General features: G+C 37.9%; 1 protein-coding gene and 6 non-coding genes across 8 annotated transcripts in view; 3 read left to right on the forward strand and 4 right to left on the reverse strand.

Moving 5' to 3' along the window:
• Window positions 1-27,942, forward strand: part of LOC137491103 (uncharacterized) — a 1,183,352-nt gene that overhangs the window by 534,446 nt on the left and 620,964 nt on the right. The gene's annotated exons all lie outside the window — the stretch shown is intronic.
• Window positions 190-272, forward strand: trnal-cag (transfer RNA leucine (anticodon CAG)). The gene has a single exon. It is a non-coding gene; the product is annotated as a tRNA-Leu (tRNA).
• On the reverse strand, window positions 1,350-1,422 carry trnav-cac (transfer RNA valine (anticodon CAC)). Its single transcript has one exon. It is a non-coding gene; the product is annotated as a tRNA-Val (tRNA).
• Window positions 1,527-1,599, reverse strand: trnav-aac (transfer RNA valine (anticodon AAC)). The gene has a single exon. It is a non-coding gene; the product is annotated as a tRNA-Val (tRNA).
• trnal-cag (transfer RNA leucine (anticodon CAG)) lies at window positions 4,567-4,649 on the forward strand. Its single transcript has one exon. It is a non-coding gene; the product is annotated as a tRNA-Leu (tRNA).
• On the reverse strand, window positions 5,903-5,975 carry trnav-aac (transfer RNA valine (anticodon AAC)). Its single transcript has one exon. It is a non-coding gene; the product is annotated as a tRNA-Phe (tRNA).
• Window positions 26,507-26,588, reverse strand: trnal-aag (transfer RNA leucine (anticodon AAG)). The gene has a single exon. It is a non-coding gene; the product is annotated as a tRNA-Leu (tRNA).

Here is a 27,942-nt window from a genome sequence, read left to right on the forward strand (position 1 = left end):
TGTGGCCGTAAGCAATGACAGCTGTCAAGTGTTGGCTATTGAAACTAGGCACAGCCCCAGGAGGCGAGCACAGATTAGCTGCCTGCAGCGCCAATGAGTGAGAACAGACGGAGCTGGGCAAGCTGTGAAGCACCAGATTCCATGTACTGCGGTGTGGCTCCCAGGAGACAGCTCCTGCCAAGCTTGCATGTCAGGATGGCCGAGCGGTCTAAGGCGCTGCGTTCAGGTCGCAGTCTCCCCTGGAGGCGTGGGTTCGAATCCCACTTCTGACAAACCGAGCCTGCGGCAGTGCGCTCAGGCTGAATTCTTTAACTCTCTGCCCCCATGTCCGAATGATACAGTAACACTGACAAAGTGCCGCATCACGCGGGCTTTTATGCAAGTGCACTGAAAGGGGATCAAAAGAATTGTCCTGGGATAGTGTTGCTTTTTAAGGTTTGCAGGGCATTTTTTTCGTCAAATCCTCGTACAACGTCAAGTCATGACATTTGACAGATCCATGCCCTTGTATCGTGGATCATCCAGTGAGCAGAGAGCCAATTGAGAATGTGCGTAAAAGCAAATCTGAATGTTTCCGCCCAGTTGCTAACAGGAGACCCTCCGCTTGTAAAGCCATCGTGATAACCACAGGAGCCTCCGGTTAGGGTGAGAGCACTGTCTTGTGGTGCCAGCGCAGAGAGACGGAAAGTCACTTTCCACAATGTTTTCATTCAATGTTCTACGCTGGTGGAATCACTTTCCCATTCCCAGTCGGATTACGGATACACTGGTGTCCTTCAAACGACAGCTAACACCCATCTCTTCAGAGTACACCCGAACCCCGGTGAATATCCCTCTCTCTAAAGAAAACGAAACTCCTACTCCAGCACTAAATTCTCTGAGCACAAACAAATTACTTGGAATAAATAGCCCTTTTTCGTATGCATTGCCTTGTCTTGTTGAATACCTCCACTATTGTATGTCGCTTTGGACAAAAGTGTCCGCTAATTGTATGCTTCCGCCCAGTTTCGAACAGGAGACCTTTAGCGTGTAATGCAAACATGATAAACACTACACTACGGAAACCAATAGGCCAGTGCTGCTTCAAGTATTTATAGTCTTTTTTTTATAGAGCTGTCTTGTACGGTCTGCACCGTGAAGGGCCAGCAAACGCACTGGCCACCTGCTCATGCACAACACAAAGCTAAAAGAAATCAGATTCTACGCAAGTTTGCGACACCGCGAGGGGCGGTAAACACTGAGCTGAATTCAAACTTCTAGCCTCACACCGCTCTGCAAAAAGAATGTTTTCAGTGAACGTCAGTACTCAACAGAAGCCTGATTTGACAATTGTCATAAAAGCCAGAGGTTGTTTCCGCCCAGTTTCGAACTGGGGACCTTTCGCGTGTGAGGCGAATGTGATAACCACTACACTACGGAAACCTTCAGGCAAATTGAGCTGATAACCCTTTTTGATTGGGTGCCTGTCGACGATCATTGCTGGTGCGGCAGTGGATGCTATTATTTTCTCGCCAAAAGAAGAGCACTGTTTCTGCTCGGTTTCGAACCGAGGACCTTTCGCGTGTTAGGCGAACGTGATGACCACTACACTACAGAAACCCCACAAGTGCTTTCACCAGCGAAGTTAGGCCTGCAAGGATAAAACAAGGCGTACGCGTTGGTCAATCGAGCGGACAAAGCCAACTCAGCGTGACAAGCTCCCTGCAGGTATTAGGGCCAATTTACAATCCGGGCCCGACACAGCTGTACAGGTCCTTGCGAAATGTCCCCTTTCGTCACATTTGAAGCACCTGAATTCTGGGCGTTCCTTCATCACATTTTCTGAGCTCATGCATAGTCGACAGGTTTTGACCTGATTGGTGTGCATGACTCTAAAGTGCTGTGGCGCTTCCGCCGTCTCGATTTTGGTACTGTATGGTAAGGAGACCATCTCTTCCGGAAATCTGTTTTTTACAAACCTTGTTCCATCTTCTATGTTTGTGCCAGGATACAATCTTCTTTTAATTTTAGATATGGGGAAAACTGCCCTATCTCTCTAGCTTGCTTAAAATTTCTTCATTTGCTAGGTAAACAGGCAGATGCTTGAACGAAACAACATAGTCTCTGTTTTGTAACCTCCGTACTTCAGATTTCACTCCTTTAATTGTCAATCCATTGTCTATTAAAATTTCGGTGTCATCTTCAGTCTCCATTGTTACTTCATACTCCCTTGGTTTGTTTGGGTCTCACCGCCAGCATTCTTCCTTCTCCAATCAGCTCCGTGACTGCTTTGGTTATATCGAATCTTCTTGCATCTTTTACATTTTCTACTTCTACAGTTACTGTTGCTTCCTTTGTGCATACTCTTCTTTGTACCTCTTGCTTATCCTTACCTTTCTCACCTCTTCGTTGGCCGGGCTCTTCATTTTATTTATCTCTTTGTCTGTTGTCAAGTCCATTTTCTTTACCTCTTCGTCTATTATCCAGCCCATTTTCTTTATCCTTTCTTGCAAGTCCCTTCATTTCCATGTCGTTGCCGGGGAATCTGTCCATGATTAAAAATAAAACACACTACATAACCACCCTTCAGTCAGCAAAATGCTGCTGTTAGGTGGTTTTTAAAGACAAAAAGAAAACAAACAAACAAAAACACTCAAGGTCAATAAACAAAAAGGTAGACAAACAAAATGGGGAGAGCCTTTCTCTCCTTACTGCTGCCAACTCACTTCCTGTTTGCTCTATAGCCCCCTCAGGGTGGTGTGGCCGTAAGCAATGACAGCTGTCAAGTGTTGGCTATTGAAACTTTCAAATTTATTAAAATTTTATAAATTTTATAAATTTTATAAATTTTATAAAATTATTGAAATTTTTTTATATATACCTTTCTCACCTCTTCGTTGGCCGGGCTCTTCATTTTATTTATCTCTTTGTCTGTTGTCAAGTCCATTTTCTTTACCTCTTCGTCTATAATCCAGCCAATTTTCTTTATCCTTTCTTGCAAGTCCCTCCATTTCCATGTCATTGCCGGGGAATCTGTCCATGATTAAAAATAAAACACACTACGGCCCCGTTTACACTAGTGCGTTTTAGTTTTAAAACGGCGTTTTAGAATGAAAACGATCCGCGTCCACACTCGCGTTTTACCCAGCGTTTCTGAACTGCTCTCCGTCCACACCAAAACGCTGAAAACGCACATCACGTGACCACACACACACACTTTGGCAATCGCTGGAGCCCATCTACCCAGATGAGAGCTCTGCTAGTCGGACTTTTCATGAAGCATCTCCCGCTGGATCTAATCTCACTATATTTATTAATAGTGATATTTCATTCATCTTGTTGTCTTTATCTAACGACATATTCCCTGACTTTGGTCATTGGAATCTATTACTTGTTCTCAGGTAACGTGTTTTGGCTGAGCGCAAAGATAAGTTAATGATTAATGTAAGCACGTAGCCTACATTCTGTATATTGACTGATCGCTTGCCTTTATTTCCTATAATGTATAAACTTATTGTATGTTATACTTTTATAATGGCCATTATCGATTATTAAAACTGATATTCAGCAAAAGAGAGGGTATGTTTCGTATTTTAACTGAAATTGAAAGGAGGCAGTTGTTATCGGCTCCGTTTTGTTATAAATATGCACACAGTGAAGATGACGCTCATGCAGCACGACGCTTCAACATTTCTGCTGTCTGTTTAGTTGTTAATATTAAAATAAAAATAGGCAGTTCCTTATATCATGTTTACATTTTATTGTTGAGAAAGTGAAACAACGTAGCCAAGGTGATGTGAATGAAGTTATAAAGTACACTGTTCCCTGTGAAGATTGACGCGTGTCCTCGGTATGTTTTCCATATCAAACTGAGAAGAAGAGATGCAGCCTTGATCAAACTTGCGAAGTCTGAACTTACACGGAGAAGTATCAGGACTGAACTGTGTGTGGGCTACTTAATATTGAGGAAAAGCCCCAATCAGAGAGGCGAATGTCTGCAGCCCCGCCTCCGTTTTCAGATGTCTCCGTCTTTCCCCATCCACACTGAGACGGAGCAGCAGCGTTTTAGAATGAAAACGGCCTCTCCAGTGTTTTCGAAACGCTCCGTTTTCGGCGCTCGAGAACTCCGGCGTAGTGTGGACGGATGGCGTAACCGTAGCAAAACTTATGCGTTTTCAAACTAAAACGCATTAGTGTAAACGGGGCCTACATAACCACCCTTCAGTCAGCAAAATGCTGCTGTTAGGTGGTTTTTAAAGACAAAAAGAAAACAAACAAACAAAAACACTCAAGGTCAATAAACAAAAAGGTAGACAAACAAAATGGGGAGAGCCTTTCTCTCCTTACTGCTGCCAACTCACTTCCTGTTTGCTCTATAGCCCCCTCAGGGTGGTGTGGCCGTAAGCAATGACAGCTGTCAAGTGTTGGCTATTGAAACTAGGCGCAGCCCCAGGAGGCGAGCACAGATTAGCTGCCTGCAGCGCCAATGAGCTGGACAGCCGGAGCTGGGCAAGCTGTGAAGCACCAGATTCCATGTCACGGTACTGCGGTGTGGCTCCCAGGAGACAGCTCCTGCCAAGCTTGCATGTCAGGATGGCCGAGCGGTCTAAGGCGCTGCGTTCAGGTCGCAGTCTCCCCTGGAGGCGTGGGTTCGAATCCCACTTCTGACAAACCGAGCCTGTGGCAGTGCGCTCAGGCTGAATTCTTCAACTCTCTGCCCCCATGTCCGAATGATACAGTAACACTGACAAAGTGCCGCATCACGTGGGCTTTAATGCAAGTGCACTGAAAGGGGATCAAAAGAATTGTCCTGGGATGGTGTTGCTTTTTAAGGTTTGCAGGGCATTTTTTTCGTCAAATCCTCGTACAACGTCAAGTCATGACATTTGACAGATCCATGCCCTTGTATCGTGGATCATCCAGTGAGCAGAGAGCCAATTGAGAATGTGCGTAAAAGCAAATCTGAATGTTTCTGCCCAGTTGCTAACAGGAGACCCTCCGCTTGTAAAGCCATCGTGATAACCACAGGAGCCTCCGGTTAGGGTGAGAGCACTGTCTTGTGGTGCCAGCGCAGAGAGACGGAAAGTCACTTTCCACAATGTTTTCATTCAATGTTCTACGCTGGTGGAATCACCTTCCCATTCCCACTCGGATTACGGATACACTGGTGTCCTTTAAACGACAGCTAACACCCATCTCTTCAGAGTACACCCGAACCCCGGTGAATATCCCTCTCTCTAAAGAAAACGAAACTCCTACTCCAGCACTAAATTCTCTGAGCACAAACAAATTACTTGGAATAAATAGCCCTTTTTCGTATGCATTGCCTCGTCTTGTTGAATACCTCCACTATTGTATGTCGCTTTGGACAAAAGTGTCCGCTAATTGTATGCTTCCGCCCAGTTTCGAACAGGAGACCTTTAGCGTGTAATGCAAACATGATAAACACTACACTACGGAAACCAATAGGCCAGTGCTGCTTCAAGTATTTATAGTCTTTTTTTATAGAGCTGTCTTGTACGGTCTGCACCGTGAAGGGCCAGCAAACGCACTGGCCACCTGCTCATGCACAACACAAAGCTAAAAGAAATCAGATTCTACGCAAGTTTGCGACACCACGAGGGGCGGTAAACACTGAGCTGAATTCAAACTTCTAGCCTCACACCGCTCTGCAGAAAGAATGTTTTCAGTGAACGTCAGTACTCAACAGAAGCCTGATTTGACAATTGTCATAAAAGCCAAAGGTTGTTTCCACCCATTTTCAAACTGGGGACCTTTCGCGTGTGAGGTGAACATAATAACCACTACACTACGGAAACCTTCAGGCAAATCGAGCTGATAACCCTTTTTGATTGGGTGCCTGTCGCCGATCATTGCTGATGCGGCAGTGGATGCTATTATTTTCTCGCCAAAAGAAGAGCACTGTTTCTGCTCGATTTCGTACCGAGGACCTTTCGCGTTTTAGGCGAATGTGATGACCACTACACTACAGAAACCCCACAAGTGCTTCCACCAGCGAAGTTAGGCCTGCAAGGATAAAACAAGGCGTACGCGTTGGTCAATCGAGCGGACAAAGCCAACTCAGCGTGACAAGCTCCCTGCAGGTATTAGGGCCAATTTACAATCCGGGCCCGACACAGCTGTATAGGTCCTTGCGAAATGTCCCCTTTCGTCACATTTGAAGCACCTGAATTCTGGGCGTTCCTTCATCACATTTTCTGAGCTCATGCATAGTCGACAGGTTTTTACCTGATTGGTGTGCATGACTCTAAAGTGCTGTGGCGCTTCCGCCGTCTCGATTTTGGTACTGTATGGTAAGGAGACCATCTCTTCCGGAAATCTGTTTTTTACAAACCTTGTTCCATCTTCTATGTTTGTGCCAGGATACAATCTTCTTTTAATTTTAGATATGGGGAAAACTCCCCATCTCTCTACCTTGCTTAAAATTTCTTCATTTGCTAGGTAAACAGGCAGATGCTTGAACGAAACAACATAGTCTCTGTTTTGTAACCTCCGTACTTCAGATTTCACTCCTTTAATTGTCAATCCATTGTCTATTAAAATTTCGGTGTCATCTTCAGTCTCCATTGTTACTTCATACTCCCTTTGTTTGTTTGGGTCTCACCGCCAGCATTCTTCCTTCTCCAATCAGCTCCGTGACTGCTTTGGTTATATCAAATCTTCTTGCATCTTTTACATTTTCTACTTCTACAGTTACTGTTGCTTCCTTTGTGCATACTCTTCTTTGTACCTCTTGCTTATCCTTACTTTTCTCACCTCTTCGTTGGCCGGGCTCTTCATTTTATTTATCTCTTTGTCTGTTGTCAAGTCCATTTTCTTTATCTCTTCGTCTATTATCCAGCCCATTTTCTTTATCCTTTCTTGCAAGTCCCTCCATTTCCATGTCGTTGCCGGGGAATCTGTCCATGATTAAAAATAAAACACACTACATAACCACCCTTCAGTCAGCAAAATGCTGCTGTTGAAGATTTCTATTCTCTCAGTGTGAAGTATTTTCTAAGTGTAAAGCAGTTAATTTTCTCTTCACAAAATGTATGTAGTGTTTGCAGCAAACATGCCAGCGTGTGTTAAAAATACAGTGATATGTCTGTGTAAGATGAGAGTGCCTGCACAGAAGCAACACTAGGAGAAGGCTGAGTGACTGATTGTGTAGAATAACTGAATATGTAAAGCACTGATTATATAGGTTAAATACTTCTATGAAGCTATATGTGTCAGAAGTTAGAATGAGTAACATATTATCAAGTGATTATGCTTTCATGACAATGTATGTAAACACTTAATCCTTTTGCATAAGTTGCATCTATACTTTGCTGACATAGACCTGTAACATCTCTGCTGACATGAGCTAGTGGGCTGAGAGCCAAGAATAGCAGGACTCCTTAGACTAGAAACCTATTCAAAAATGGTCAAGAGTTAAAAAGAGACTTAGGGGTGTGTCAAATAATCCTGTATAAAAATTGTAACAAACACAGATACTTCAGAAGGTGCAGGAGAGACTTCAGAAGGAGCAGGAGAGACTTTGGAAGGTGTCCAGGAGAGACTTCAGAATGCTCTGGGGTCTGCTCTGCTCTTTCTCGGCTTTATTATGGAGAATAAAGTCTATTTTCTGATATTCAAAACCTCTGGTCTGATAATTTCTAATTGATAAGTCAAAATTTACGACAAATGGCGCCCAACGTGGGGCTGGAAAGAGACAAACGGGTGACACTGGACATGCTGGGGCTTGGAGGAAAAACACAAATATGTGGCCACGATAAAAAACGGTAAGCAATTTTAAGCTTATACGTTTGTGTTTTTTCTACCAAGGACCTGCTTGTAACGGTAAAAAGTCACTTGAACTGTTTCTCCAGCTATAACGAACTACAAGTAAAACTAAAAAGTAAAGATATGAAAGGAAAACAAAGGGGTTTTGAATACCAGATGAAAATAACAATTTGCATGCAAATGATCTGTGTTTTCCTAAGAGGGCCTTGACGGATAGGATAAACGTTAACTAGTAACTGTTACTCATGTTTGGGAAATTTTTTAATATTATGAAGAATATGCATAGAGCATTTTTAAGTTAAGAGGAAGCAGATTAATAAAGTAGAGAGAAGCGCGCAAAGACCTCGGAGTACCCGTTCTGTTTTAATAATAATAAATATTATTATTCAGGAGGCTGGGGGAAAAAAGGCACAAATCCTGTGAAATGCTATTTTTACTGAAGGACAGTAAAGACGGGAGCAGAAGTAATAGGTCACTCAAGAGGAGTGTAGTGGAGAATTCTGTGGTTATAGCTCTAAGGTTAGAGGCTGTTCGGACAGGTCACTCAAGAGGAGTGAGGTGTATGTATGTAATTGTAAGTATTTGTGTATTTGTCTGTGTTGCTGGGGTGCTTAGAAGCTATCACCTTTGATCTAGAGAGACTAGAATAGAGGTGAGGTTCAGGTTACACAGTGTAAGAGATAGGTTAGAATGAGTGAGAAGTATGATTGTGTTTAGAAGTATGGTTGCAATAAGAGTGAGTTTAAAAGAATTATCGTTTTATATTATAATATAAAAGAAGGACTGCATATGTTGTGTGATTTAAGAACAATAAGATAGAGAGTGATGCAGTTTAGGGAAGATATTGTGATACAGAGGAGGATTAAGCCTCATAAAATTAATTGAGATCATATTGCATTTGAAAGACACAAACTAAAAACAAGAATATACTAGTTAAACATTTTTCTGAATAATCTCTGTGTGTTTGAAGTGTTTTTAAGTATGAACTAGGCAGAGAGGTGACTGAAATTCCTGACATGCCGACAGTCTGGAAGAAGGTCTGCTTCAGGAGTGGTAAGAATCTGTCTATTTTAAGAACAAAAGTTTCACAGGACAGATAGAAGCTAAAGAGTAAAGATATATTATAAGGTATTAAATAAATAGAAATATTATAAAGTAATGTAATAAGATAAATAAAATAACAAAAATATTAATGATAGAATAAGATTAAAAAAATAAAAAGTGTTATTAAAAATGCAACTGAAAGCTATACTAATAAATATTAAGAAATAAAAAATTGAAGCATGGAAATATCTACATATGGAGATTAATAGTTATATTGATCGGGAAATAAATTTACTAAATCAGTATGAATAAAAATAGATAAGTTAATGATTTGAGTAAATAAAGAATTAGAAGAGAAAACTTTAATGAATATGGATTTATTGAAGAGTTAATGATCAAATGTTTAAGGAAAATAAGTCCAAAGGAAAATGAATTAGGAAAAGCTAAGAGATAAAAATGTTAACTTTTGAAAAGGAAAAGAAGCATAGGAAAATGTAGAAAAAAGAAGTCCAAACATTGTTTAATAGAATAAAGAGATGATATTTAAAAATATATATATTAAAGCGATAAAATAAAAATTAGAAAAAAAAAAAAAACAGTAACATTTTGAAGAAAACAAGATTTGGCTTTAAAAGATAAAATTATGTTTAAGTGCAATAAAAAATTGTTGTGGTTTAAGTTGACTGTTGTTATCTGTTTTAAAGTCAGCTACAGGCTGTCATCTGAGCCAACAGCTATTTGTAGTAAAAGCAGTGAGTCAGATGTAAAGCAAAGACACTGAGGAGAAATGAAAGAACAGCATAGTGAGTTCAAAAATTATATAGTTAATAATTTATGTACCTAAAAATTAATTTAAAATTTAAAATTGCATTTCAGATAGGAAAAATGCTTAAAGTAAACAAACATGTAGAGTTAACATAGTACTATGAACTCTAAGCTATTGCAGTAAGGATTTTGAACAGTTATATCAGATGTAAGCACCATGTAGTGCTGGTGAATTAAAAACAGAAATGTTAGAGAAATTAAAATAATGTAAGAGGTAATGTAACTAGTGAGGAAGCACTGGAATAAATTAGGAAAAATAAGTGAAGCACAATCTGAAGCCAAATAAATTAATTATAAGAACATTTAACAAATAGAAAATTAAGCATATTTACATTTGATAAAAATGATTGAGAATTAGAAAAAATAAGTTGTTAAACAGCAAATAAAAATAGATAAATAAATTAATTAATTAATAAAAGAAATGGATAAAAGGAGTCTTTATTTGATGAAGGAAAAAATGGGGAAAAAAAGAGTCATGAGCTAAATTCTATATATATTAATTAAGAGGACATAGGGATGAACTTTGGGGGACTGTAGTCTCGTACCTACCAGACATCTCTGAGTACACTGGCAAATGGAAAGGTGTGTGAAAAAACACAAAGAGCAAAATGGCTGTGGACACTTGTGACATGAACTTTTTGCCCAAGACTTACTGAGGACTGAAAAAGCTACATTTGTTCAGAGACATTCAAAAGAGACACTAACAAGAGACTGATGAACTGTTCAAAGAGAAAAAACGCTCCACCAGAACTTTACATCAGCTGAGTCAAAGAAAGAAGCCAGCCCAAAGAGAGAGGGGGAAACACTGTGCCCTGATATGAAGGAATTTCAGGACACCACAGAAAAGACTAGCACCATCTGTGAACTAGTTGTCTTAGGTTGCGAGGGGGGATAGTCTGACAGTCCATCTCAAAGTAGCTTCTATAGTCCAGATTCAGTTAAAGCATTACAGAAGGAAATTAAGAACAAAAGTGTAGCTACCCATTCTTGTATCAAATCAGACTCCTGTCAATTTGAGAGAAATTATTATGATGCAAATTTTTAAGTAAGAAAAAGTGTTATAAGGTAATTTCAAGGTGAAAACTTTAAATGATGAAATTATATATTATGATGAATGGTAAATAATTTGAGTTTAAGTTTCATTAGGCTTAATAAAAGTTCCTTAAACATAGAATGATAAATTACAATGCAGGGTGGTAACTAAAGAAAAAGAAAAAGCTTTTGATAAGGCAATTAATAATTTGGAGAATAAATAAGAATATAACTAAGTATTTAAATTAAAATTAAGTAAAGTATCTTAACATAATCTTATTGTGAATGGCCTAAATCAAGATTGGATATTGAAAACTGGAAAGAGATTCAAATTTAGAAAAATGATTTACATTTAAAGGGAAGATTGAAATAACAATTGAAATAAATTCATAAGATATGGTAAGGTCAAAAAGTAACAGTTCTAAATTACTATAAAACAAATTGGGAGAAAGGAGAAAAGTGTTTAAGAAAAAGATATTGTTTCACATGAAAACATATGTGAAGAATAATTAGAAAAAAATATTAAGGAATAATAATTAAAACAGAGCAAAGAGAAATTTACAAAGCATACAGTAAGTTTTAGTCAGCTGATAAAAAAGTGCATCAAAATTGTATAAACAACTAGTTTAATGGGAATGCCTTAGGAAATAATTATGAGCCAAAAGAAAATAACTCAAAGACAAAAAAGGAATTAATATATAGATCAGAAAATAAATTAGCAAAGAAAGAAGTGTCAAATTCCAACTAAATGATTGTCATTACAGGACTGAGATGCAGATAAAATCAGCCAGCACAGTGAGGGTTAAAATGGATTAGATGCAGATCTGTCCAGAAAGAAAACCACTAAATGCTGAAATAGGTATAAAACTCTATTGAAAAGTGTAAAAATATAAGAGCACTAATAGAAACATCTAGATACTGTAATATGCAATCTGTCCTAGACATTTATTTTTAAATTGAAATTTAAAGTAGTAATAAATGTATAAATGACTAATAATTTTTGATGGAATTTAAAGACAATAATTACATATGAAGACAAAACAAGAGTTAGGTTATGATTTAAGAGTAATCTATAGGAGAAGATTTTCCAGCTAAAGTTAATATTGTATGTAAATATATGTTCTTTTGGATGATGAATATTTTAAGTGGTTTGATTTCTATTGAGTCAATTTTAGGTAACTACCAGAGGAGGGTAGAAACTTGTTTGTACTTATGTAGGCTGATGACTAGCAAATACTGTATACACCAGAATGCATAAAGGGTTATAATAAGGGAGAAGATCTTAGGATAGACACTGTCGCAATATGTGGATGATTGAATTGTCTACAGCTTCACAAAGATCTAGTTCAATTAAAAGACTTGACTGGAGACCATTGCTCCAAACAGTGAGATATGATGACTGTTTTTAGTGCTGAATGGATAGAGATTTATTCTGTAAACAAGCACAGTTGAGAAACTATAATGAGTAGATGATTAGAGGTAGCATCAGGAGCAGATTATGAAGCAGGTATAGTTAATACATCTGTGACAAGAGAAGTACTTCCTAAATTTCTAAATGCCTTCAGAAATAAGTTCATAAAGGGTTTGAATTCATAAAGTATTCATGAAGTAAATAAGTGATCAATAAATAAAAACATCTAAAGGAGTATGAAAAATTTGTGAATAAAGCAAAAGAGAGAATAATTGTATTATGCTCAATTACCAGAATTAGCTGAAAGAGATGAAGATGATCCATCAAGACCAACGCTCAATGAAATATGTGAAAATAATAAACTTAATGGGATTAATGTGTTAACAAGTGCATTGGTGAGTGATGGCATGGAAACTGACAGAAACAGGCATCTAACATTGCATCGCATGAACTGCTATTGGGTCGACCCATGAAAGAAACCTTGCAAGAAACAGCATGACTCTTGCAAGAAACCACATGAAACTTTGCATAAAACCTGGCATATAATCTCACCTATAACCTTGCACATAACCTCTTGGAATGGTTTGCAAAGATGTCTAATACAGTAGGGACTTTAATGAAGAAATAAATAATTGCCATGTGCAAAGCGATATCTGTGCAGGAAACCAGAAAGGAGCCATGTGAGAGAGCAGTGATACAAGGTCCAATTGGTCTAGGTGATTGAGTCTATCTGTGGATGCTCTGGAGAGCTCAGGAGGAAAGGACCATATCTGGATGAGGGCAAATCCAACAGCTGCCAAAGAGGATGCCATTGATGAGGTACCAATGCCTCAAAGGAGCGAAAGGAAACAACTCCAGCAAGGGAAAGCTGACCGGAAACAGAGGAGCCTGAATATTCCAAAGCTCTAAACTACGAAGTTCAACTTGTGGAAGGAGAAGTTTATCAGAACAAAGTAAAGAGTGATTCTGATAATATGCCTGAATACCACATACAGAAGTGCCACAAGTCAAGGGATGATGAATGCACAACTGCAGATTTCAAAACTCAGACTCAACCACACATCTCCATTAACATCTATTAAAGTCAAGTGAAGATGCTGATAGCTCAGAAGAAGAGAAACAAGGATGACCAAAGATCAAGATCAACATTTGATGCTTTTTACGATTGCATATTGATTTTGTTTGCATATTGCTTTCATGGTACCTATATATAATATTACTTCAGTATATTCTATATGAGTGTGAAAACTAGCAGCTAGCACTGAACCAACTGAATACTTATGCTTAAAACTTTATTGTCTATGATGTATTAAGAGAAAAACAGAGTACAGTCTTTTACTTCCTTCAAATCAAGTGACAGGGAAGATGTTTGGCTGGACTTCTGTCAAAGTACAGTGGCATAATCTGGTCAATTGATAACAGCTATGTGGCTAATATCAGTCACTAGATAGAGGTAATTAAGAGAACTGGATTATGAAATTGCACTTTGGGTTAAAAGACAATAATATTAAGACTAAAGTCTTAAGAGGAGGGATTGAAGAATATTTCTATTCTCTCAGTGTGAAGTATTTTCTAAGTGTAAAGCAGTTAATTTTCTCTTCACAAAATGTATGTAGTGTTTGCAGCAAACATGCCAGCGTGTGTTAAAAATACAGTGATATGTCTGTGTAAGATGAGAATGCCTACAGGAGCAACACTAGGAGAAGGCTGAGTGACTGATTGTGTAGAATAACTGAATATGTAAAGCACTGATTATATATGTTAAATACTTGTATGAAGCTATATGTGTCAGAAGTTAGAATGAGTAACATAGTATCAAGTTATTATCCTATCATAACAATGTATGTAAACACTTAGTTCCTTTGCATAAGTTGCATCTATGGAGAGAGAACTTTGGTGTCAAAACAGTTGCTGACACAGACCTGTAACATCTCTGCTGACATGAGCTAGTGGGCTGAGAGCCAAGAATAGCAGGACCCCTTAGACTAGAAACCTATTCAAAAATGGTCAAGAATTAAAAAGAGACTTAGGGGTGTGTCAAATAATCCTGTATAAAAATTGTAACAAACACACTGAAACTTCAGAAGGTGCAGGAGAGACTTCAGAAGGTGTCCAGGAGAGACTTCAGAATGCTCTGGGGTCTGCTCTGCTCTTTCTCGGCTTTATTATGGAGAATAAAGTCTATTTCCTGATATTCAAAACCTCTGGTCTGATAATTTGTAATTGATTAGTCGTCGAATTTACGACATAAGCACGTGTGTTTGCACGTGTTACTGTCATGCGAGTTAACAAATATGTGTTGCTCATAGAAGCCGATCACAACTAACGCGCTTCTTCATTCCAGAGACGTGAGGGGCTCCGCAATTCGTTTTATGTTGACAAGAAGAAAAGGAGCACGGTGCTCTTTTGAATGTCACTATAGGTAACAACTGAATCAGCTGGTCTATTGTGCGCGAGTGTTGCTGTCAATGTTTTCATAATAGAATTTTTTAAATAACATTATGAAATTCAAGATTTGTAAAGTCATACAACTTTGGATGACTTAAAACAGCGACCACAAGTCTCTCCGTCATTAAAAAGTTTGCCGTAGTCATCTTGACACTGCTGTCACCTCCAAGGAAACCCCGCCTCTGCTTTCGTTTGATTGAAGAATGAAAGACACCACTGAGGTAACATGCTTTTCTTTTGGAGTGCACAAAGCGCGCAATGACAAAACGCAAGGCGCGCAAGGCGCAAAATCTATAACCTCCATGCATTTGGTCTTTTCCCACTGCTCAAGATGCGCACGCCGCGGGTCAGGCCACAGCGGAGTTTTCATTTCATGCAGAGCATAAATATGTTTTTTTTATTTCATTAGTTAAATAACTATTTATAAAGATAAATTTATTAAAGCGACACAATTCATTTTCCAAGCCCTTTATCCAAAATCTAAGCACTTTCAAAGCTTAAAAATTGCCTATAGCCTACACTAAAATTGAAACATTTTCAAAGATTTCCAGCACCCGGCAAATGCGCTTGAGTGCTTATTAAAATTATTTTAATAAGAATAAGAATAAAATAAGAATAAAATCTTGATATTGATCTAAGCTTTAACTACATTATATGAGTATTAAATTAGTTAGAAAATCGATAGCACCTGCAGCTGTAAATATTTAATTCAATATTTTACACAATCGGTTATAAACTATAGCCTAAAAATATAAACATTATAGTCATCCATCGTACATGCCTACAACCAATGACTATTTTTCTATGCTTGTTTAACATAGCCTACACAAAACCTTTCTTAAGTTTTAAAGTTTTCTCTCTCACCCTGGTGCGTATGAACTTTTTGCAACCTGTCCTGAAGTGACTGCCGACGAGAAAAAGAAAGCAAGCGCGAGTGGAGAAATTAAATTATTTATTCCATCAACTAACACATTAACTAGAATAAACTAAAATAAACTTTGTCAAATATAATATTGCCATATCTGTGACAAAACTAGATTTTAAATATTCTCCACGTAGACACGGTCTTGCGCAACAGTCGGGCAATGATTTAATTCAGGTTTGTCTGGAAACACTAACTTTAGGAGCCTGCTATAGGCCCATTATAGCTGATTATGTTTATTATCAATTCTATATTATTCAGAGTATAAAACCACCATGTTAGCATGCAACATTGTTACCGAATTGAGTTTTGAACATTCGAACGTGCGTTAACCTTTAACAACACACATGCCATAATACGAATTAAATATAACAAGGTGATATCTATTTAAGTTTGATTAATTGTGCAACCTTACCATTCAGATGTCTCAGAGGTTAAAGTTTATTGGTTTACACACCCAACAGATATCCACAAATAGGTCTTTGGTCAAGTTTTGAAAGCATTTATCTGATTTTCATAATGTGTCAACTGTCAATTTCACAGCAGTCACGTCCGTAACGAAGACAAGTCACGTTCGTAACGATAGTTTTTCCTCAATAATGCAAAAATGAAAAACTAAATAAAATTAATTATATATGTTCCATGCAGAGCCAACCCTTATTTTTTGACTGTTATATATTTTTTTGGCTTCTGCATTTTCATTCACAGAATTTTCACAAAGTATGTCAACTCACAAAACTCATGTCTTTTTTTTGTCACGTCCGTAACGCATTCATTTTGCCGTCATTTTAAATATAAAACACCTGCATAGACTGATATTTTTTGATGCCTGAACTCCATGGTCAAGGGGTAAGAAAAATATAAACATATATTTCAATATACTGTTAACATATACCTTCTCTGAGAATATACGTTTCATTTTTTTACTGCAAATGTCACGTCCATAACGCTGGAATCAGCCATATATATATATATATATATATATATATATATATATATATATATATATATATATATATATATATATATATATATATAGAATATTGTATACTTATATTAGAATGACATTATGCTAGTAAACAAATAAAACCTTCATTAAAACACACATTTCAGTTGTTCAAACAATAGCCCTCGATTACTGTTATTAAAATAGTACTTCGTTGTATAAAGGATTAAAATAATAGTCAACCGCAGGTATATAATATCGAAAGGAAAACCTGAAACTTTAATCAATCGGTTTATATTTGTGTAAAGTTGTGAAGCAAACCTTCCTCCAGTTGAACCGCAGCGCGGAAGCGGCGCAGCCTTGTGACGTCACACAACAAGCCAAAATAAAAGTCTTTTTTGTTCAGCTTTTTTGCCACTTACTGTTGCAGTCAGGACATGACAAATTTCACACTCCTTTTCACATCTCACATAACATATCTGCTCTCTCTCTTTCAAATACATAGACATTTAGTGTTTGAAGTTGATCAAAACTTTTAATCCAAACATTTTTACACAATTTTAAAAAACTTGTTTAATCTACTAAGTATAAGTGTTTTTTTTTATTATTGTTGCAAAATGTTTACATCACAAAACGGAACAATCAACATCGCAAGGCATATTTACCATTACAAATATATAAAATAAATTAAAATTGTTACAACTGCAACAAGGAGCAAGGAGCAGTACAAAAGATCTACATCAAAGGACAAACAAAATATTTTAACAATAAATATTATGAAAATGAAGTACAGAGAGCTTCAGTTATTTTACTTTGGTTTTTGAAATATTTGAGGCTTTGAGCCAATTTCTTTACCTCAGAAAGAAAACATCTAAAAGAGGGTCTGCACTTTTTCCACTTACAGCAATAAATTTGATATTTACCCATTAGTAAAATAAAGTTCACAACATCAGAGAAAGAACAATGTAAATCAGCTTTGTAAAATAAAATATCTTTTAGAACAATAGGGGGGACTGAAATCATTTTTAATGAAAGCCAAGTATGGATGTCAAACCAGAATTTAAAAGTAAATTCACAAGAAAAACATAAGTGATCGAGTGTTTTTGGAGCAGAAGCTAAATCTTTTTTGAATAAACTCCTTCACATGGTATATCCTGAATAAAATTCTGTAATGAGTTTCCTTAACCTTAGGTGCTACAGGATATTTAAGAGAAAAGTTAAAAGCTTTGTCCTCTACTAAGGGTTTAACAACTCCTAGATGATAACACTTAAAATCACACATTATAAGGCGTGTTGTAAATAAGCTTGTTGTTATAATTACTATCAAAAATATCAACATTGATATTTTTAAAGACGGAAGAAAAGTTACAAGTATACATGGGAGATTAAAACAATTACTTTGAATTAACCTAAACAAAGCAATAGGTATAGCCTCACAAATTTCAATATAACCTTTATCTGTGATTTTAACTCTATATTTATTTAAAAATCCGTTATGAGATAGTAGCAGTCCATTTTCATCTAACAAATCATTAATAAATATAATGCCTTTATTGTACCAGTCACTTTTAAACAATGATTTTCTGTTAATAATAACAACAGCCCAATTATTCCAAAGAGTGGATTTATGAGGGGGGAATTATGGGTAAATATAATTTTCCAAAATAGCAGTGCTTGCTTATGAAAATTAGACAGCTTCAAAGGAAGTTTTGAACAATCATAATCACATCTTAATACAAATTCAAGGCCACCAATTTTTTTAAACAAATTATTTGGGATATGATAAAATATTGAATAAGGCTTAGCTAAACACTCTTTCAACCATTTAACTCTAAAAGTGCCATGAAGACATTCAAAATCGATAGCTTTTAAACCTCCATATTCAAACTCTTTGATCATATGATTCTTACGTAAATAATGTGATTTATTTTTCCAAATAAATTTAAATAATATTGAATTTATAGATTTAACTATTTTGGGAGGAGTATATAAAGGATAAGTTAAATATATAATTTTAGATAATCCCTCAGTCTTAGTCAAAAGAATTTCACCCAATATGGAAAGGTCTCTAGCTAGCCAATGATTTAGGGATTTTTTTCATACCTTCCATTTTAATATTAACATTTGCACATTCTCTATTAACAGAATTTTTGAAGATGGTAACTCCCAAATATTTAACTTCTTCTTTTACTAGAATACCCTCTAATTCTCTTAAAGTACAATTCTGAATAGTTAATATTCCACATTTTCTTAGGTTTAAGGTGAATTCAGAAGCTTTAGGAAACAGAAATTTTGACAAGAGCTAAAGGGAGCACCTCCCTATTCTTAAGAATTAATAGAGTGTCATCAGCAAACTGACTTAAACTAAAAGTCCGACCAAGTATATCAATACCTAAAGTGTACTCTCAATTTTTTAAATATAATGACATAAGTTCAACAGCTATATTAAAAAGTAAAGGTGAGATGGGACATCCTTGATGGATTCCTCTTTTGATGTAAACTCTAGGAGATGATCCTGAATTCAGAGATTTACTACTCAATATATCAGTATAGAACATGGAAATTACCCTACAAAAGCTCGGACTAAACCCAAAAGTTTCTAAAGATTTTCTAAAGACAAAAAAGGATGCTAAAGGGTATCAAATGACTTGAAAAAGTCTAGAAATAGAAATAAACTTGTCTGAGGAATTAAATACCTATAATCGAGCATATCAACTATCAGTCTGATATGATCGTGAATACTTCTCCCTTTAATGAAAGCTGATTGTGTTTCATTTATTATCTCGCCTATACCTTTTTTTGAGTCTATTGGCAAATACATGAGAGAGCAATTTAAAATCATTGGACAAAAGAGTTATGGGTTTCCAATTGTCTAAAAATAATTGGTCTTTGCTTGGCTTTGGAACTAAATGATTAAACCCTGCTTCATAGAAGTCGATAGTTCTCTTTCTCTATATATTCCTTAAGTGCTTCAAAAACTAAAAATCCCATCTCTGGCCAAAAATGTTTATAAATCTCAACTGTGATTTCGTCTGTACCTGGGGATTTTCCATTGAACATTTGAGAAATAGCAACATCAAGTTCAGAGATAACAATGTCAGATTCCATAATTTCTCGGAAGCTGTTATCTATAATAGGAACTTTATCTTTTAAAAAGGAAAAGAAAAAGTCACAATCACTCTCATTAAATTTTGACTTACATAATAATATGAATAGATGTGATCATCAATCAAAGTTTTCTCTTCACTTACATTGTTATTTATACTAAGTTTATTAATAGTTTTTGAAGATTGTCTATGCTTTACTAAATTAAAAAAAAATATATATGAAGAATTTTTCTCCCCCTCCTCTATCCATTTCACTCTAGATAGTAAAGCTCCTTTAGCTTTCTCTGTATAGAAGTAATCCAACTCTGATGGCAAAATACGAAGTTCATTTTGTTCTATATCTCCAATAAAATCTTTATCACCAAGGTCATTTAATCTAGATAAAACTGTTAACTGTCTTTTTTTTCCTAACAGAGGAAAACAATAGCTCATTACAGCAGAGTCATTTTTTAACTCGATTCATTTTCAATTTGAGAAAAGCATGTGGCAAAACCAAACAGCAAATAGGGAGAAAAGCATTTGCCAAATGCTTATTTAAAAAGCTGTTTAAAATGTGTTTTGTGATTTATTAATACAAATTTTACTGTTTGATTAATCAGCCTTTAAAACATGGATTAAATAATAATACAGTAATAAAAATATCTATTTATTCATAGATTTAAAATGTATTTGTAATGCATTGTTTATTGATAATTAAATGACATTTAAAAACATTTCAATTGTGATTTATTTATGTACATTTTTATGCTGGTCGAAGCAGTGGCGCAGTAGGTAGTGCTGTCCCCTCACAGCTAGAAGGTGGCTGGTTCGAGCCTCGGTACAGTTGGCGTTTCTGTGTGGAGTTTGCATGTTCTCCCTGCATTCGCGTGGGTTTCCTCTGGGTGCTCCGGTTTCCCCCACAGTCCAAAGACATGCGGTACAGGTGAATTGGATAGGCTAAATTGTCCATAGTGTATGAGTGTGTGTGTAAATGTGTGTGTGGGTGTTTACCAGAGATGGGTTGCAGCTGGAAGGGCATCCGCTGCGTAAAAACTTGCTGGATAAGTTGGTGGTTCATTCCGCTGTGGCGACCCCAGATTAATAAAGGGACTAAGCAGACAAGAAAATAAAGACATTTTTATGCTTCAATAATTAAATTGATCATTTGAGTCTTTGATTTTCTAACCAGCACTCTTGTACGGTGGCCGGGAAGTGCAAAACAACATTATAAAGTTTGAAACACTTTTACAAAGGTTTTCCGGGGTGTGGTACATTCTTTTTCCATAGGGAATCTAATTGTAAATTTGTTTCGGGATTTGTAAAAGTGTTTTGCGTTTTGTTAATTTGTTTTCTAAAATGTAAATTTGTTTCGTCCTTGGTAAAATTGTTTTCCCTATGTAATTGTGTCTGATGATATGTAAACATGTCTTTCAAAATGTAAATTTGTCTCGAGCTTTGTAAAAGTGTTTTTAAACTTTATAATGTTGTTTTGCACTTCCCGGCCACCGTACTCTTGGGCCTCCATAATCATGACACTGAACACTTATCATGCGTATAATTTTTACAATTTTAATTCACAGGAATTTATTTAGAAAAATAAGACAAGTTACATTTCTTATTCAATTCTCCCCAAAATTAAAGAACTTCAGTTTAAATGACTAATGATGTGTATCCATTAAAATAATTCCTGAGATTAAAAGTTGATAATAAGGAGATCTTGTGAATTTTGTGAAAGTCATATTGAAAAACTGAGCATGTTTTATATAATTGCATATATTCATGTCAATATCCATGTAAACCCTTTTTGCAATAAACAAGTTAAATTTAATGTGACTAAAGAAAATTGTACACAACATTAAGTAGTTAATAACCGTTTATGCTTTGCAAAAAAATTCTTCATTCATAAATATATAAATTTATAAATGTTGGTTTTTAAACCTTTTAAAGGGTGACAATGAGATTTATAGACCCATACTAGTTTAAAAAAGTATCCTTTTTCAGTTTTTATTTTGCCCACCTAACATTGCTGTTAGTAATAGTAGTCACACACACACACACACACATATGTATATATATATATATATATATATATATATATATATATATATATATATATATATATATATATATATATATATAATATATATATAATATATATTTTGAATGAACAGATATCTGAAGTGCTTCAGTAGTCTCTGTTGAGTACTTGAATTAGCTTGTAAGCTAACAAATCACTCATGTTCTCATTCACAATAGAGATACTGGGTTTTCCATACACAGATTTATTTGTAGTAATGTGGGAGTTTTCACATGAACATTTCTTCAAAGGAAACCAGTTGTTTACAAAAAGTTTAATTGTCTTCATGAGGAAAACTTTTTTATTTTCTAAAATCAGTCCATCAAAATAAATGTGTAGTGTTTTGAAACCAAAGTCTTCATTTGTTACCCACAACACATCAAGATTTGATCAAGTCAAAATCTCATAATCTGACACAAATCTGATCTGTTGTAAAAGGCAAATGGCATTGTGTAGTCTGATCAGGGCTTTATGGAGTCTGCATCAGTCTGTCATTGTCATTGCAAGTTCACACCGGCCGAGTTTAGGTGGATTTTTATTCACCACCAAGTTTTGTGACACTGCAGACAAAAGCCCAAAATTGGAGACAAATTGGTGTTTGTTCAAGGGAGTGACGATCAAACAATGTGAATGATCAAAAACACAATCTAAGGGTGTAGGACAGTTTTCTCTGCATCTCCTCAAACATTTTCTCCTCCCTAATCTTTCTAATTCTCTTTTCAGTGCCGACCATTTGATTGCAGTGTGCAATGTGCACAAATTTGGATCTCAGTTCATAATAACTTGAAACACATATAGAGTTATTTAGCTTTCTTGCAGCCCTGTAAGAGAAGAAACTCTCAAAACCTGGCACATCTTCACCCCTCTTCAGTTATTGAGTTTAAATCTTCAGGTTCAAAGGGTTTCATTCCTGTAACTTGAGATGTATTCAAGAGTTCACACTTGTCGCGAGATGCTATCCCATGCTATCCCGGGAAAGCCTTAAGCTCTGCTGGACAAGGCCTCATTTTTTCTCTCCATTGTGAAGCTTCATGTGATTGACGAGGCTTCTTTTATGTTTAAAGACTTTTCCACTCTCACTGCATCGAAAACGCTCGCCTGAGTGAATCTTCATGTGTTGCTTAATGGAGTCTTTGCATGAGAGATTCTTTCCACAATGATCACATGTAAACACTGTGGTTCCAGTGTGACCATTCGTGTGATTCATGATTCTAGCTTTGGTTGTGAAGCTCTTTCCACACTGAGCACATGCAAACGGCTTTACAGCTGAAATTACACCTAGACTTGGATTTCCGAGGTTTTCTGTGTGATGAAGTCTTTTTGGTGAGTGTGGGTTTTTCATCAGTCGTTATTAGGGACCGAGCACCGAAACGGTGCGTAGGCCCTATTGGAATTGCTCTGTTTATTATTATTCTTCTTCTTCTTCTTCTTCTTCCGCGGAATGAATCGCGGTTTTGAGGGGCTAAACATGCCCGAAAACTCACGAAACTTTGCACACGCCTCAGAAGTGGCGAAAATTTACGTTTGTTATGGGCTTCGGAAGTGGGCGTGGCAAAATGACTCGACAGCGCCACCTAGAAAAATTAAACGGACGAGCCCCCGATATACGAATCACGCACATGCATGAAAATTGGCACACACCTCAAACATGCCAAAACATGCGAAAAAGTCTCTTGGAGCCATATCTCAAACCCAACAGGAAGTCGGATATTTTTAACTTCCTGCGGCGAAAAAGTGGCGTTTTTGCCATTTCCAGGCGTTGTATTTTAACGAACTCCTCCTAGGGATTTTATCCGATTGACACCAAAATTGGGTTTTGTCATCTAAAGGCCTTGGCGATGTTAAATTGCGAAGCTTTAGAGTTTTCGTCGATGGGCGTGTCCGTGGCGGCCTCGCAAACTTTGACGATTCGCCACAAAAGAGGAAGTCGTTATAACTCAGGCATGCATTACCCGATCTGCCTCAAAATCGCCACGCTTGATAAGCGTCCTGAGCTGAACACGTTTACATGCCAATATCCAGATACAGTTACAGCGCCACCTGCTGGCCACAGGAAATGACATGATTTACGGAGTAACAAACTCCTCCCACAAATTTTATCGTATCAGCACCAAAATTGACTGGTGTTATCTGAAAGCTCTAGCGATGTTATATTGTGAAGATCTAGAGTTTTCGCAGAGGGGTGTGTCCGTGGCGGTATGACAAACCTCAACGCTTCGCCATGGAACAGGAAGTCCTTATAACACAACCACACAATGTCCGATCTGCCTGAAACTTCACATGGTTGATAAACGTCATCTCTTGAACACATCCACATAACAATATTGAAGTGGGCGTGGCAAAATTACTCGACAGCGCCACCTAGAAAAATTAAACGGACGAGCCCCTGATCTACGAATCACGCACATGCACAAAAATTGGCACACACCTCAAACATAGCAAAACATACGAAAAAGTCTCTTGGAGCCATATCTCAAACCCAACAGGAAGTCGGATATTTTTAACTTCCTATGGCGAAAAAGTGGCGCTTTTGCCATTTTCAGGTGTTGTATTTTAACGAACTCCTCCTAGGAATTTTATCTGATAAACACCAAAATTGGGTTTTGTCATCTTAAAGCCTTGGTGATGTTAAATTGCGAAGCTTTAGAGTTTTCATCGATGGGCGTGTCCGTGGCGGCCTCGCAAACTTTGATGATTCGCCACAAAACAGGAAGTCTTTATAACTCAGGCATGCAATATTCGATCTGCCTCAAAATTCACACATTTAATAACAGTCCTGACCTGATCAGGTTTACGTGCCGATATCCAGTTACAGTTATAGCGCCACCTGCTGGCCACAGGAAATGACATGTTTGACACTGTAACAAACTCCTCCCACAAACTTTCCCATATCAGCACCAAAATAGAGTGGTGTCATCTGAAAGCTCTAGCGATGATATACTGTGAAGATCTAGAGTTTTTGCACAGGGGCGTGTCTGTGGTGGCATGACAAACCTCAACGCTTCGCCATGGAACAGGATTTTCTTATAACTCAACCACACAATGTCCGATCTGCCTGAAACTTCACATGATTGATAAAAGTCTTCTCCTGAACACATCTACATAACAATATTGAGTTAGTCATAGCGCCACCTGCTGGCAGAAGGTAGTTTGGCTTGTAACTCGGCCACACAATGTCAGATCTGCCTAAAATGTCACATGGTTGATGAAAGTCCTCTCCTAAACACATCTACATAACAATACTGAGTCAGTCATAGCGCCACCTGCTGGCAGAAGGTAGTTTGTCTTTAAACACAATCTCCACACAATCTCTGATCTGCCTGAAACTTCACATGGTTGATAAAAGTCCGCTCCTGAACACATCCACATAACAATATTGAGTCAGTCATAACGCCACCTGCTGGCAGAAGGTAGTTTGGCTTATACCTCAGCCACACAATGTCCCATGTGCCTGAAACTTCACATGGTTGATAGGATTCCTCTCCGGAAGACATCTACATGCCAATCTTAAGTCACAGTTATAGCGCCACCTGCTGACAGGAGGAAGTTTGGCATAAATCTGTGATTTTCCTAGATCTTTTTTTATATATTGGCTTAAATTATTATTGTTCGCTGTTCTCTGTCATCGTAAGGTCACCAGGCGGCGGTGAGCCCGGGTGCGAGGTCCCTATCATCGCTGCTTGCAGCTTTAATTTCTTGTTGTTTCTCTTCCATTTTATTCCATTGATGTGTCTCTTCTTTCAGCACCATCAGGTCTTCAAAAAAGAACAAAAAAGTGAACTTTAGTATGAAGGCTTAAAGTGGCAAGCATGAAATGGATGTTTACCCTAAATATTAAAATGAGCTTACCATTTACTCTCCATCATGTGGTTTTAAACATTTCCTGTCTTCTGGAACACAATGTAAGCCAGCATTTTTATTACAATATCTTATTTTGTCTTCAACAGAATCAAGAAACTCATCAAGGTTTAAAACCACACAATGGAAAGTAAATGGTGAGGCTATTTTCATTTCTCTGTCAGAAAGTCATACCAACACTGACTCACATAATCAACACATCTCTTGACTCTGGTTTATTCCCCACTGTATTACTACTGTAATTGTGAATCTTTACTGTTCCTGTTTCAACAGGGCGCTCTTGCTAAAAGGAGCAATGTCAGAGAGAGACTACCAGTTCAGATGCTGAAATCTAATCGTGGGAAAGACACTTGCTCCTGAGCAGATTCGAGCTTGGGGATGTGTTGCTGTCACACCAACAAGTCTGCCGTGAGTTTCAAAGAACACATTATACTGACTAGTTGCCAATTTAATTGTACTCTCTCATTTCCAGCGTTCACTGAGAACGCGTACACACTCAAGCAGTTTGATCGTGTTTAAAACCACCTCTGGCAGCAGTGGGATTCAAACCCACACCCCCAAAGAAACTGGAGCCTAAAACCAGCGCCTTAGACCCCTTGGCCACGCTACCTTAGATGGATCCATGCAGTGGTCCCTTTTCTGCCCAATTTTACGGAAGCAGAACAGCAGAGAGGACGCAGAGCTTCCTAGTAAAGCCCTTCAACTTTGGCCAAGGAGTCTACATTTGGATGTGAGCGGAAGCGTGCAGTATCACTTTGCAAGTCTATTTGCTCAAGCACAGAAATCATTCTCAAGGATCCTAAAAGTACTGCCTGGCAGCGGTGGGTTTCAAACCCACGCCCCCAAAGAGACTGGAGCCTAAATCCAGCGCCTCAGATCCCTTGGCTACGCTATCCCAGATGACTCCATGCAGTGGTCCCTTTTCTGCCTAATTTTACGGAAGCAGAGAGGACGCCGAGCTTCCTAGTGAAGCCCTTCAACTTTGGCCCAGGAGTCTACATTTGGATGTGAGCGGAAGCGTGCAGTATTACTTTGCAAGTCTGTTTGCTTAAACAGAGAGGTCATTCTCAAGCATCCTAAAAGGACTGCCTGGCAGCAGTGGAATTCGAACCCACGCCCCCGAAGAGACTGGAGCCTTAATCCAGCGCCTTAGACCGCTCGGCCACGCTACCTTGCCAAGCTGCTTTCCCTGAGCAGTTTTCGCACCAACTTGTTTCAAGTAGCGCAGCATCGCTGGGAAATCAGTTCAATTTGGCCATGGCTTGCTGGAGCTCCTCCACAAAGAAAGAGAGCTCCTTAATACCAGCTTAGGAAGCCCTCCCAACTTCCTGTCAACCACAGTTCTGTCTCTATTTGAGCACCCCTCAAGTCTACTCCAAACGGCAGCCAGCTGCGATGCATTTAAGCACCTGATTACAAGGTAACTGTTATTTCACAAAAGAGTGAAAGTTACTGATTCCATCACAGCAGACCCCACATTGTTGTTGTTATTATATTTAAATCCAGTTATAGATTATTACTACTCTAACTGTGAATCTTTACTGTTCCTGTTTCAATAGGGTGCTCTTGCTAAAAGGAGCAATGGCAGAGAGAGACTTCCAGTGCAGACTTTAAGATGCTGCAATCTAATCGTGGGAAAGACACTTGCTCCTGAGCAGATTCGAGCTTGGAAATGTGTTGCTGTCAAACCAACGAGTCTGCCGTGAGTTTCAAAGAACACATTATACTGACTAGTTGCCAACTTAAATGTACTCTCTCATTTCCAGCGTTCACTGAGACTCACACACACACTCAAGCAGTTTGGCCGTGTTTAAAACCACATCTGGCAGCGGTGGGATTCGAACCCACGCCCCCAAAGAGACTGGAGCCTATATCCAGCGCCCTAGTTTCCTTGGCTACGCTATCCCTGATGACTCTATGCAGTGGTCCTTTTTTTGCCCAATTTTACGGAAGCAGAGAGGACGCCGAGCTTCCTAGTAAAGCCCTTCAATCTTGGCCAAGGAGTCTACATTTGGATGTGAGCGGAAGCGTGCAGTATCACTTTGCAATTCTGTTTGCTCAAGCAGAGAGGTCGTTCTCAAGCATCCTAAAAGGACTGCCTGGCAGCAGTGGGATTCGAACCCACGCCCCTGAAGAGACTGGAGCCTTAATCCAGCTGCCGAAGGATAGTCCGACAATATTTCACAAATGTTGAAGATGAGAGCCAATTGGAACGATTCGCTCCAACATTGTAGCCAATCACGTTGCAGCGCCTCAACATTTGCAGCCAATCGCAGACCGGAATTCACAACATTTTCAACATTTGACCAATCAGAGTCGAGACAATGTTGAAGCCGGGGAGAGGGAACCGTTCCAAGATTCACCGCTAGGTGTGCAGTCAAACAGGTCAGTCAGATGTCAATCAATTTTCTGAACTGAGCCGAAGGTACACGAAGGAATGATGCAGTCCTCTGGAGGCGGGTCAGAGGTCAAAAAAGTTAATTGACCATCAGTGATATTCAACGAACAGCATCATTCGATAGAGCA

This window comes from Danio rerio, chromosome 4, assembly GCF_049306965.1.
Source record: "Danio rerio strain Tuebingen ecotype United States chromosome 4, GRCz12tu, whole genome shotgun sequence".
In the NCBI taxonomy this organism is placed as follows: Eukaryota; Metazoa; Chordata; class Actinopteri; order Cypriniformes; family Danionidae; genus Danio; species Danio rerio.